General features: G+C 41.2%; 1 long non-coding RNA gene across 1 annotated transcript; it reads left to right on the top strand.

Annotated features, from left to right (window-relative positions):
- The first annotated feature begins 10,012 nt into the window (after positions 1 to 10,012).
- Positions 10,013 to 12,300, top strand: LOC122780841. Its single transcript, XR_006361743.1, has 4 exons — positions 10,013 to 10,166; positions 10,627 to 10,676; positions 10,758 to 10,903; positions 12,245 to 12,300. It is a non-coding gene; the product is annotated as an uncharacterized LOC122780841 (long non-coding RNA).
- The last annotated feature ends 280 nt before the right edge of the window (positions 12,301 to 12,580 follow it).

Genomic DNA, 12,580 nt, shown 5'->3' with positions numbered 1-12,580 from the left:
CTTGCCAGGTAAAGCTGACAATGGCAAAAAATCTCACCGTTGCTGTATGGATCAGGAAAGTGTCTCTTTCAGTTTCATTGGCAGGTTGTCTCTTATTCAGTGTCTTACCTCTGCCTTTTTTCACCTCACCGGTCCCACAAGGGCCTTTTAAAACTTTATAACAGGTTTACAGCATGACAGATTCATCTAACATTATATCTTACCACGGAAGCTTTGATCTGCTGTCTCCACACTGATGGGAAGAAAGGAAAAATAACAGAAAGTGAGGTGGCCACAGCCCAAAAATCTGGCTCCGTGTTTCTTTGCAGCCAACAACAGGAACCCTAGGTACATGTTGATAATCCCAGCTGTGTTTTATGTGCTCATTTACTATGGATTTATAATCACGTTAAGAGCTTCCTGGCATGATCTGTCACGAGGAGTAAAGAGGCGGAGCCTTTGTGTAAACAAGCACCTTGCGTTAGCTCATCTTTTATTGCAAGGGCCTCGTCCTGGGAATTGATTAAATATCCCTGGTTTAATGAATGAATAATGAAGATGGTGATATACTTAGTCGTGTATCACATGTCAGTATTTACACACTGGTGTGTGTTTAGCTCTGCCCACGGAGCTTTATGAGTGTCACTAGATGAGAGCCATTTAGTTAATGCTTTTATCAAGAGTGTTACAGACACATTAAACATAACGCCTTATAATAGATGATGACTTGTGTGTGAAATTTATAATTTTGCATTAATGCCACCTCTCAGTAGGATGACAAACAATCCAGCCTTTAAAAGCTGTATCAACATGGGTCTGGCAACACAAACTGAAATCGGTGCACTGAATTATGGCGGATGTGCCCACTGTTTGTTTACATAATAACTTAATGTTACCATCTTTTGTTTAAGAAGCCTAAGGACCATGTACTTTCAAAGGTGTGAGATAAAATATACTTAAAAAGATGTTGACCCTCTTATGACCGTCATGATAATCAAAAAACTGTTCAATGAGTGAGTGTTTCTGTCCCTGTCTGCCCTTTATTCAAGACGACTTTCAAGATGCACAGGTGAATCTTGTCTGTGATTGCACGGTCGTTTGGCGGAAGTCCTGAGGGCTACCGCAATGACAAGTATATGGGCGCAAAGCTCTGATTCTCTGCTTTCCGGTATCCATCCATTCCTCTTCTACTGCTTTATCCTCCACATGAGGGGGGTCCTGTGCCAATCTCAGCTGATATAGGGTGAAAGGCGGGGTACACCCTGGACAGATCACCAGTCCAGAGTTTGGGAATATTCTAGATATTACTAACAGGCTAGGAGTTACGGGACGACAGGACTGGTCACAGAAGGGTTAAACTAAGTGAACTGCTAACTAAAGCTGTGGTGCCTTGATGGACATTTTTCAATTTATGAACTCTTTCAAATAATCCTATCTGATTTGTCATCAGAAAATTCCTATTTTCTCTCATATCTGATAGGGGGTTGACAGCTATGATCCTCCTTATGATTGGTCGAGAGAGGCGGTGTTTAGTGGGCGGTAAGTATGCTCAGTGATGGGTGAGGATTCCATTAGGGAGAAATTAAGAAACTCAAGAATAGGAGTAGCAATAACGGCTGATATTAGACCTCTAAGTCATCTGGCCCTTTAACCGTCTAGCTGCCAAATTTCTCCCTGTCTGCCCCTGTCTCTGCTCCTCTTCTCTTACTTGCTCATGTCTTTGAGACTTTCTCGGACTGAATTAGCTTGATCACACTGCATCTTCTCTGCAGACTCCAGACTGAGCTGTTGATAAATCAAGCCCTCTCCTGCAGTTGCACCAAAAAGAGTGACTAGCTAAGCTATGTAAACAAATGACCTGCGTTATTAAAGTGTATGTGTGTGTTTAAGATAAAATAAAATTAGATTTAAGAAAATGTTGTGGGTTCATGTTAAAAAATCTGCAAGTCAGCGCTGTGTCATTGTCAGAGAAAAACATGAAAAACTGACCTGTGGATTTGAATAAACCCACCATTGTTTCCTTTCAATAAGCTATTGAGACTCATCCACTGTGTATAAGTATACTCACTCAATATTTCAAACCTTTTCATTTCCGTTTTAGACCTTCCATCACATCATTCACATTTCAGTTTTCCAGCCCATATGACAGTTTATGTGTATGTTTTCTATGATTGCAGAAGCTCTGTGGGCGTGTGATTTGGGGGGAGGGGGGCGTGGATGCCTGGTTCGCTTTCCTATGAGCGGGACCCTTTGGTTCAGGTCAGTGAGCGTACAAGCAGCACAACAAAGCAGTAACACTTAGCAAGAGCAGCTCTCTGTGGGTCTCCTTAATGTTGTCACATGCATGACATGGCAGACATTCAGACCTGATACTCACAGCCTGTTCTGTGAACATGATGGCTTAGAGTGAAACAGTGGTCAGTGTCAGCAGTCATAATTCATTTCTTGAGTAGCCGTAGATGCCTTTTTTTTTTCTTCTCCCCTTATTAAATTTACCTGTCCTAGGGCCGTGAATGCCCTCTTTGTTAACCAACAGCATGGTTTTCAGCTCCTTTCCAGCACCTGTACTTGTTTACGCATGGGATAAAAGCCATATTTCTAAAGACAATTAGTGTCCAGCACCTTCTAAAAAGCTAAAAAAAGGTTGAAAAAAAAAATATATTATTTTTTAAGTGATTAAACTCAGGGAAAAGATTGGTCTACTATTCTTACTGCGGGTTTACAATTACATGTGTATAATAGTGCAATAGTAATAATTTCAAATTCATGAAATTAATTCTATGAAACGGCAACAAAAACGGAATTATTTATTGTGTATTTTGAAATAAGCTAACCAAATATGCATATTCATTAACAGTAGCCTACTAGCAGAATATCAAAATATCACCCAAGTTTTGCCAGGTATGTGTTATTATGAAGGGGAAAAAATGGATTTCTGAGGTCATAAACATGAGAATATTTAGGAATTTCCTTTGGCCTGAATCACTAAAGGTACTTTGTTTGAGAGCTGAAGCATATCCTGACCTAAGGGGAGAAATTTTAATAGTGCGAGAAGAGAAACACATTTTAAACCACTGCAAATGCAATTGAGGAGGAAGAATTTGATTAAGAGAGGCAGTAATCGAGTCAGTGTGCTATAACCAGAGGCCTGGTGCTGCGAACTGCTATTGCACAAGTGTAACAAGAGTGAATTTAGCACCCGGCATGGGCATTTTGTTAATCCAGCTATGTAATTTAGTCTTTCCTCCCCCATCTTTCAATTATCATTATCGTAAAATGAAGTGAGGCCCGAGAAGCTCTACATGCAGCAAAGTTTTATCCAATTACTCGCTCCAAAGCTTTGTATTCTCATCTCTATTAAAGATGATTTTTTTTTTGAAGTTCCTCAAATGTCATTTGAAAATCTTTTTTTTTTGTCTGCTCAGAAATAGTGAGTTGATCAGAAGTTAATCGCTGACATACTGAGCAGATTAAGCTCAAATTTTAAAAATCACTGGTGTCTCAGAAACTTTTATATGTCTGTGTGGGGAAAAAAAGAAAGAAAAGGTCAATAACAACATACAGATTTCTTCCACACCATTAGTTGTGTGTTATATTAACAATTAGGCAAATTCTAACCTCAGGCATTTTCTCCTCTCCACCTTCCACTTCAAGCCACTGTTAATAAGCTTCCCTGAAGGTATAATTTACAATGAAATGCGGCAATGCTGAGGCAGGTTCATGGGGGCCAATTGTTAAGGAGATGAAATCAACTCCTCTGGGAGGAGTGGAGACCTAAATTGCTCATTTAATTCATTAACAAGGAGATGTAGACCATCCATATTCAACTCCCGATAGGGATTCACCAGCCTAGGCAGGGGTTAAAGGGTCTTCTGCAGAGGAAGATGCCAGCTGACTGACCCTCTACTCATCAGACTGTGTGGGAAATATCAACCAGTCTTCACAGAAGGTCTTAATTGCGTCTTTGGTCTTCATCAAATATGGATTGAGAGACCTTCCAGTAATGTCTTAATTACTTAAGCAGAAGACAGTTTGCTGATCAGCCTGGGCCCGAAGGCAACGAGAAGTAACTCCAAGGATGGAAAGATCTTTCACTCCGTTCTCCTACTTTCTCCATCTCTACTTCCCATCCCACTCACATTGATTTCATCCGTATGGAAGCTTGCTGACGGGAAGTCAATCTGAGAGTCTTCTTAATAAAGCCAGAGACTCATTTCAGTTCCTTCTCAACAATTTATAAATTATGCTTCGGACTCTGGATGTCTTGCCCTCTTTCACTTTACGGAATGTGTCTGGAAGACCTTGGGAGGATTTACTCTACTGACACAGCTGCTGCTTGGATTGATAGTTTTTCTCAATGAAAATTACCTCCCATTTAAATGAAAAACGGAGAGTTTCACAGATGTCGAGTTCAACCCTAATTTGTACACACTGGGTAAGTACCATGGCTACTTCGAGGCTGCTATTATCAAAGTTTATTGTCAATTTATTTTGGAAAATGTGACATTATGCGTCTACTTTTAAAGTCACAATGATGCCTGTTGGTAATGACGCCTAACACCTCTTTTTTTTGCATCTATCCTGACTTTGTCCTGACAGACAAACAGCCGAAAAGAACCACCCTGAGGAGACATTGCTTATAAATTAAGGAGCAGACTGTCCATGAGAACCCTCAGGCGGGGCCACTGAACCAGGTGTCAAGAAGCTTTGGCCCTGAGGTCAGAGAGTGAAGGCGACTTAGCAGAATTTCTCCGCATCTATGTTGAAAAGCGCACTTAGAAAATCCAGATAATCCCCCATCTCTGTTGCTTGGAATGATGTGACACAAGTCGATACACAACCCCCAACACATGCACTGCAACCCTAACCCACTGCACACAGTAAGTGCACGTGTAGATTGTCACAGAAAGCAAATTTGTTTTTATATCTTAGTGAAGACACCTCATAGATTTGATGCATTTCATAACTCTAAACCCAACCCCAACCCTAAAGCTAGGTCTTAAAGGAATACTTCATCAATTTGCATTTTTGTTTTGTATTACTAGAATTACTATGGTTGTCTTTTTGAAAAATGGTGCTTCCCAACCTCAGTTTCCCCTGAGCTGAGAAATATCTTCATTCTTTTCTTTGTGTCCTGTTAGCGTAACTGTTAGCAAAGAACACTGTTTAAATTCTGGGAATGAGGTCCCGTCTCCCTACGAGTGGGTCTAAAAAGTGTGGAATTTTCAGTTTCCAGCCTCGGACCAAGGCTTGGACCAAGTGTCACTGAGGTTGGGAAGCACCATTTTTTTAAAATACTACCCCTACTCTATTAATACAAAGCTAAATGCAAATCAGTGAAGTATTCCTTTAACCCTGAAAACGAGCTTTACAGTTGTGCGGCCCAGACAAAATGTCCCCACAAAGATAGGTTTGTATGTGTTTTTGGACCTCACAAAGATCAGTACACACACACACACACACAATAGTACAGTACACCGTAAAGGATAATCTCCTTTATAGCCGAGCAGTGGTCACAAGGTCAGCTCCAAGATTACCTGTGTGTGTGTGTGTGTGTGTGTTGTGGTGAATATTTGCAAACATCATGCAGCTGCTTTTCCAGCATTGCTGATAATACAATATACACACTGTCACGTATGTGCATTCAAACGAAATCTTAGGTGCAAACACCGTCTATTTTATGGATGCTGGCGTTATTCTGGAGATTCTCTTTAAACACACAAGCACAGCACAGCACAGCACAGCAGCCTCTTCTATTAAATACAATACAAATGTTCTCGATGGGTGACCTCTTGGACGAGGCACAGTGCTGCGAACGTGACCACTGTTTTCCTCTCTATGTGAGGAATATAATGGTAACCTAGGTGCACCCTCCAACCCCTGCATGATTTGCTGTTTTATTAAAAAAATATTCTTCAAAAAAGGAGTGTTGCAAAGAACCTCTTATTGTTTTTTTTTTGTATTTTTTCAAGGCTAGGCGTGGAAGTTCAGTCCTCGTGTGTTGTACTTTAAAGATCACAATACAGTTGAACTACAACTTAATCATACTATAGAAGCAGTCATTGTGTTTTCTGTCCCGCATTGGCTCAGTTGCAAACATTGCCTTGTAAAGCTCAGCGGCCGTGCAGACAACATCCAGAGACTGTACTCTACACCCAATATTTTTCTGCAACAAACTAGTACTTTAATGTCAAAACGTTCTGCAAATGTTAACGAGAATGAAATGAAATAAAGATTGCAGAGCGAACGACTCTGTGTCCTCATAAATCACGGTACAATGCATTTTATATTGCTCGTAAATGACATCGGTAATCTGAGTAGACATGAGTATTACAAGAGAGAAAATAAATATCAGGCATATTTCAGTCCATTTTACTGTTTTTTTATTTTTTTGTTTTTTTCCTTTGGGCATACTCTGATTAATTGCAAAGGGGGCAAAAGTCTTAAGTTAATTGTGTCATCACCGAGATTGGCTAAGTGAGAAACCTAATCTGATTAATTGTTATCTTTTTAATTAGATTATAGGAAAGTGTTTCCTTCTGCCAGGACATCCTCTTCACTTCAGTCCCATTGAATGATGCCTAGTTGAGCTTTAATCGGAGGATATTGTGGGCTGTCTCGTGTTGCATTTCTTTAAAGGACTCCGCCGATACCTTTACTTTCACTGGCCTTCAGTGTGGTCACGTGTGGATCCCACAGGCAGATGTGCGGGAGCCGACCTCTGAGGAGGAAAATGAGATTGGGAATGTCAAAGGCATGGGTTCATGGCTTTGATCACGCTGGAAGATTAACGTTCCAGGGGGATCTGACAGCTTTAACGCTGTAGGGGGCGCTGTAGCGGTGCCACATTTAAAGGATATGAAATCAAAGGGAATCTCTCCAACAACCATGCCCCCAATCACTGCTAATGACTTGTTTTTATGACTTTATTAAGTCAATGATTCATTGCTTTCCAGGAAGATGTAGAAGGATTTGATTACAAACAAGACCCAGTTCATATTATCTCTGCTTGTATGGACAAAAACAAGGCCGACCCTGATCACATGTATGGGAGTTTCCATACTAGGATACTGCTGCAAGTGTCTACCTGTAAAATACTGTTCTCATATTCTATGTTCCACTGGCTGATGACCTCAAAGACCTGCTCATTGGAATGGAATGGCAAAGTGTGGATTTTGGCCTTTTTTTTTTTTTACTGAGCATAGATTTTGGATTAGAACAAAATCTATAATAAAGCAAACTTCTCACACGGCCAGTTTTCTGTCTGCGCTCCTCTCTGGCCCTCACTTATGTGTATCAAACAAAGTGACATGTGAAGGAGAGCAGAGGAAAGTGTGGGCAGGTATAGGGAGTTGCTGGGAGTGGGAGAGCAGCCACAGAACCATCTGGCGCGAGGAGATGGATTTCACCTTTTTTTTTCTCTCTCTCTCTCTCTCCCTCCCTCCCTCAGGAAATCACACAAATCCCTTCAACATAGACGGATGTAAAAAGTTGTATGCATTATTTCAACATTAAACAAATGATTTATTTTTGTCTTTACTCTCTAACTAAAGGAGGTCACTGCGAGTCAGAACATCTACTGGGACATCAAGGTCTCCACCAATGTGTTGACTCATAATTCCTCTATTCCTTTAACTTTGTCAGCGAGCGTCGATGGTGGAAAGAGAGTGCTCCTGGTTGTTACTGTGTCTTGCCGTGTCTTGGTGAAAGACCATCACTAAGATTTCCTCAGGCTACTGCCAACAACTCCCATGTCACTCACAATCTGTATGACATGTTCCAATAAGCTCATACTGTCATCTCCTCTGAGCCGTTTGGACTCATTTGGAATTTGTGCGAGCGTTAGAATATATATATATATATATATATATATATATATATATATACATACTTATATATGTATATATATATATATATATATATATATATATATGTATATATATATATATGTGTGTGTAGTTTTTCACTTTCACTTGTCACCCGATTACCTTTTTAAAATGTACTTAGGATTGTGACTTTATTACTAATTCAAGTAATTCAACACTATTTCAATATGTACAGAAACATAGTGAGAGGGGGGCCTATTATGATAATTTCTCCTTTTTCCGTTCCATTTTGCTTTGGAAGTCGACCAGTAGCTTCGCATGATTTATAGTTCCTGTAGTCCGTATTTATCTCAGACTACCTGTTATTCAGTTCAATAGAAGTGCCGAATGAATCAAATGAGTCCAGCTCTCCCTAAAAGCCCACTTTCTTCTCAGTCTGGTTGAAAAAAAAAACCAAACTAATCCAAAAGCTGCTGCTTGTAAAATGTTTTTTTTTCCTGCTGCCAAAAAAACTATGTTGGTTATGTTTTAATATAAACGTCCCACATACTGTAAATATTTGACAGTTAAAGTGGAGGAAAAGGCATCATACTTTTAAATATCAAGCACAATAATATTCATAGTCACACTGTATGTATCAGCTCTTGTGTTTTGTGATGTTTCAATGATTTTTTTATGGTGGCGTGTTTTCATGTTAATTACAGTGGTCATTTTGCATGGACATTTTTGCTGTACTGGGAAAAAGAATATAAGTCACTCACACACACAATGAACTATATACAGTTCTACTTTGAGACATTTACAGAGCTTCTGCTTGTACGAACTAACAGTGCAACTCACGTAGTCTTATCCATGGCAACAAAATAATGTACTTGCATGTCTGGTTACCCTCCAATTCCAATCATTGAATGAGAGATAGTCTACCCTACACACCTCCATTGTTCTCAAAAAAAAAAGAAAAGGTATTACTGTTGACAATAATGCCCGAACAGTGGCAGTGAATCAGCAAACCCGTGTTCATTATAAAGATACAGAATGATTATTTTTCTCAGCTCGGCAGAGGAAAGTCTACAACCTGAGCGCAAACCCCTTCAACTGACACAAACGCTGTCTGAAACTAAAATAGGAGAGCGGAGGCGTGTGGAGGGACTAAATAACAGGTCCGAGATTTCCAAAAACCCTAACAATAATATGGGGTGCCAATTGACGCAGGAACACAAACCAGAAAGTCACCGGTCATAATATTTACCTCTTACTTGTCCTCTGTTTATTTTTTCCCCCGCTCCTTTCCTCCTTTTTTAACGTCACATGTCCTGCCAACAAACGGTCATCGGCAACACGGTGTCTAATTTGAAAAATGGTCCGCCGAACCGCTGCTTTGAAAAGAGGAATATTATAAGTCACAGACCGAGAGAGGAAGACACAAAAGAAAGGAAAGTTGCAGTGATGTATGTTCACTTCAGCAGTCAGTGGGTTCTTGGCTCACCAGAGATCATAGAGAACATGTCAACCCTAACAAACATTGAAAATCCGCCTACGGATCTTCACCCAATCCAGGCCTAATTCCTTTATCCCCTCCCTTCTTGGCATTTTCCTGACTTTGTCATGCTTCATTTTGACACGGCCTCTTTTTCCAGCAGATGTCTTTGGGAGACCTCATACTGCGTTTCCCTCTCAGACAAGGCGACTGTTCATCGCAGCGATGGGGTTGAGGGTCTTGAGAAACTCACGTCGTCTTAGAAAGTCGCCTCCCATCGTAGATAATACACACATTTATCTAAATGACCATCACATGGCTGACATGCAAGGAAAACAGAACTGTGACCTATCTCTTCCTTTTCTGTCCCAGGAATATGCTGGAACGTAAACAGAAACTATCAGGGAAGAAATATGGAGTGTGGGAGTTTAAAACTGCCTTGCAGGTCATCATTTAGACAGACACTGCATTGATGGTGCAATATCATATATGCTTCCAAAAATTCAGGCCTGGCCTCTCTCCTCTTGATTTCCAGCCACCCCTCTCCCTGTCTATTTCCCATGTCTGCTAAGGATGTGCATATATGAACAGACCTTGGCTTGGTGTGATTTATGGCTTTGTCTCCCTCTCTCTCTCTCTCTCCCCCCCATTTCTCACTCCTTTCTCACTTTTTCCTTGCCGCTCACCACCGCTTCTCCTTTTTCTCGCAGTGCATCTGGAAAGAGTTATGGTCACCACTCACACCACAAGAAAGGCGACTGTCTGCCCCTTCGGAGCTCGCTGATTTGGGGAAGACGTTGCGAACGAGAGCCGCAGTGGGTGTCCCGAGGATACTGTTCGTGTATCGCTGTAAATCTGGCCGGGACAGCGCTGCAATGTGTTAGGTGAATTTGAAAATTGTGTGACATAAGAATTACCATTATTGGCTGTGTTTTTTTATCATTCTGCACACATTAAAAATTGGAATAGTACATAGTAGTTTTTGAGCTGCACTCCAGCTACACATTATGTCGTATAGTAAAGCAGAGGTAGGCTGCATGGAATATGCTTCTCCTCGGGGAGGCCTTTTTTTTTTTTTTCCTTAAGAGAGATCTCCACTGCATGATAAAAGAACTAAGATTACAGTACAAATTTAATTAAGATCATGGAAAACGATTACTGGCTTAGTCTAGCATTAATTGAAAAAGCTGATGAAGACCATATATCTGAGCCACTTGTTTAAGAAAACAATATCAGGAAGGCATTTTTTTATCTGGAGTGAGAGTGACATAAGAGGTGAAACTATTTAATCAACGTGTACATCAGCTAAAGTTAGTCTTCTGCGGGTCTTTTGTCTCAAAATAGGAACTAGCCTCCACAGTGATCCTGCTGAGCTATTTGGGGGTCTTTGCCAGGTAAGCGAGGTAAAACTTCAAAATGTGCAAAATCCTCCAACTTTCTTGTCTCCGAGCATGCTCTCCTTGTCCCTCCCCCAGCATCTGCTACGTGGAATCGGTACCTTATGTGTTTCTGAAGGCAAAGGCGGCTGCAACATTAACAAGAGAGCTGCCCTCTCAGAGCCCAGTAGGCAATCCAGGTCTGTCTGTCTCTGCAGCCTTCAGGCTTCAGACGTCCAATAAAGGTAATTCTCCCTTCACAACACACACGGTTGAGTGGATGGCTTATTGTCTTTTGGCAGACAAGGATTGTGGGCTGACAGGAAGATATGGATTTGACCAGGATGAGGTCATTCTTTACCTGTAGAAGTTGTAATGAAGTATAGTGTTGTGCCGCAGGCGAGAATGCTGTATGGAAGTAGAGGAGTATGTGTCTGGATGTGAATCTGCTCTGAGAGTACAAATGAGCTTTCTCAGCCTTATCGGCTTCTTTTTTTTCCCCTTAAGTTGGTGTGAATGTTTATGTTTACATGTGTGTTTGGAGCAGAGAGATTATGTGCAGGTTGTGTATACAAGCAGAATGATCCAGGTAGAAGTCAGACAGCCACTGCCATCATTCAAACCAACAGTGACTTTGCTGAGCCCTTATTCTGAGATAAGGCTTTGGATTCCTTTGGCTCTGCAGTTTGATCAATCTGCAGATTTACAGCCACCACTGCAGCACACTGATGAAGCATAAGAGCAGTAAATTCTGCTCCCCTCATAGAAAACTCCCCTCTCTATCTCTCTCATGTATTGATGTAACACCCCTGAAATCTTCCCTTTCTAGTTGTGGTGGAATAGCCAGCAAGTGGCTGATCTTAATCACTTGAAAAAGAAAATGGTCTTCTCTGTGCTTCTGTTCATATCAGTATTTTTTCCACATATTTTCTACAGCTAATGCTTCCTAGAAACTGCACAATTTCTCATTTACATGTCTTAATGTCACTGCCAATCTGTCAGGTGCTCAGCAAGCCTCCCTCTGAGAAGCTTCCCTGTGTTGCGAATATTTGATGCTCATTTAGTTTTTGTTTTTTTTGCATTTTTGCATTCTTCATTCATTTTGAGTGTCTCAACTCTTCGTACGGCCAACGTTAGAAGCAAATCAGATCTCTCAGAAGCAATCTTGGCACACCTACACATGGATTTGATTCAGCACAGAGGAGTCTGACCTAATTCCGCAGTCAGAATGATACCCATTGAGTTTGTTTCCAAGCTGAGTCATCCTGACGAGACGTTGGCAAAAATCGGATCTACCAAAGCCAGCCTGGCACTGGTGGCAGTCATAGACCCTACATGCTCTGAGAGTTTGTTCCAATTCCGTGGAGGCACCTAATGCACACCTGACTGTGGCAGAAACGGCCTCTTAGTTGAGCTGCTTTTCGAGACATAATGACGTCTCAAGAGTCTTAATGTCAGGGAGGCGATGGAGCAAACACAAAGCCTGGATCCTCCACTCCTGAATTGTGAATGGGATTGAGACAGTATTAAGGGGAACGATTGCTTAATGGCAACCTGCCTAACCTCCCAACCCTACTTTGTTGCAGGGAGGAAGTGGTACCTGACTGAAGCTCCGTTCAGGAATAATAAAAGCACAAAGCTGTCCAACATGTGGCTCAAATTCCTGCTATCTTTGAGAGGACCCGGTATGCAAAGAAGTCAAGTTTCTTCCACACATGCTGCATCATTCCTATTCTCCTCACTAACATGTTTCACTGTCTTAGGTTGTAATCTGCACATAACCCCGTACATCTTTCACTGTCATTACTCGACGTCCACAAAAAAAAACAGCCCTCTTTTGGTTCATCTGGCTCGTTCCTTGAATGTCTGGCAGCTGTAGGCAGCATTTAAGAATTTGATGCACTCAGTTACTAATTTATTGC

The sequence above is a fragment of the Solea senegalensis genome, linkage group LG14, assembly GCF_019176455.1.
Source record: "Solea senegalensis isolate Sse05_10M linkage group LG14, IFAPA_SoseM_1, whole genome shotgun sequence".
NCBI classification, from domain to species: Eukaryota; Metazoa; Chordata; class Actinopteri; order Pleuronectiformes; family Soleidae; genus Solea; species Solea senegalensis.
The sequence above is the reverse complement of the archived record's forward strand: the minus strand, read 5'-3'. Positions and strand labels throughout refer to the sequence as shown.